The sequence below is a fragment of the Ctenocephalides felis genome, unplaced genomic scaffold (assembly GCF_003426905.1).
Source record: "Ctenocephalides felis isolate EL2017-DRISC unplaced genomic scaffold, ASM342690v1 CF-g0.4_SCAFFOLD_01886, whole genome shotgun sequence".
NCBI lineage: Eukaryota > Metazoa > Arthropoda > Insecta > Siphonaptera > Pulicidae > Ctenocephalides > Ctenocephalides felis.
This window is the reverse complement of record NW_020538040.1, coordinates 134,669,631-134,670,831: the sequence shown is the minus strand read 5'-3', so window position 1 is coordinate 134,670,831 and position 1,201 is coordinate 134,669,631.

Here is a 1,201-nt window from a genome sequence, read left to right as displayed (position 1 = left end):
AACTATTCAACAAATCGACCGCGATCGAAAATTCATCAAAATAAACGAGTGAATCGCTTAATTCGAATTAACAATTAGTTTATATATGAATTAATGATAAAATCTCTATTGAAAAAGTTTGTGTGATTATATTGTAGTGTCATATTTTTTTGCAATAAACACGAAAAATCATTCAAAACGGCGGAACGTTGGATGTAAATATAAAGTTTTATTTAAAGTTCGCATTGAGTAATACATTCACAAATATTAACAAACTGCTTAACCATAACCTTGCTTAAACCAAGGTTCATTGTTGCGCAAAGAATCGATCATTCATATTTACGTTGCCATCTGTTCGCAAAAATTTCGCGCGCGGTTCGAATTTTCGCTATAGAATCTAATAAGAATCATTTATCGCACGTGACACACATACGGAGCCTTGAGGGCACGCGATTTTTTTCCATGAAGGAGGGCCCGGTTTGGTGGGAGTCAACGCGGACAAATGCCCGAGGCTATACGGCTTGTATAAAAATCTTTGCAAGATTCCAAATTAGTAAAAAACATGTACTAGAAGTTCCTGAAATTTATAACAGTAACTAGTTAGTATCTCACAAAATGATTTTTATATTGCATGGTAGTATTTGTTAGAATATGTAATGGCCTCATCTTTGGAACTTTGCAAACATCGTTCATTATGCAGGGCGCTGCCCGAGCTCTATTTATGGTATTCCATAGAAATAGAAAATAGAGTGAGCGCTTTTAATATTATTTTTATTATTTATTTATTATTATCTATTCTAATTAACTTTATAAACTCCATAGATTTATAACGTTTCGCTTAATTACGTTTTCTATCTATAATTTTTTTAAATTTATATATATTTTTGTCGAGAAGAAAACTTAATTTTATTATTATGGATTCTTACATAATTAACTACCCGTAGAATAAATTATAGTAATCGCAAAAATCGAAAATTAATTTTTTTGGATGTTTATTCTAATGTAAAATTCCAAAAAATCGTTTTATTGTTCACATCTTCAAAGCTTAACTTTTCAAAAGTATATGCGCAAGAGGATTTTTTAAAAAATAATAATTTTCGAAGATACAGCTTTTTGACACATGATAATCCACTTCTGTTTCATTTTTTTTTTGCGAAACTTTAAACGCGTTTTTCTCTAAACTGTCTTTCAATACGAGGTACACGATTTCTAGAGAATCTTC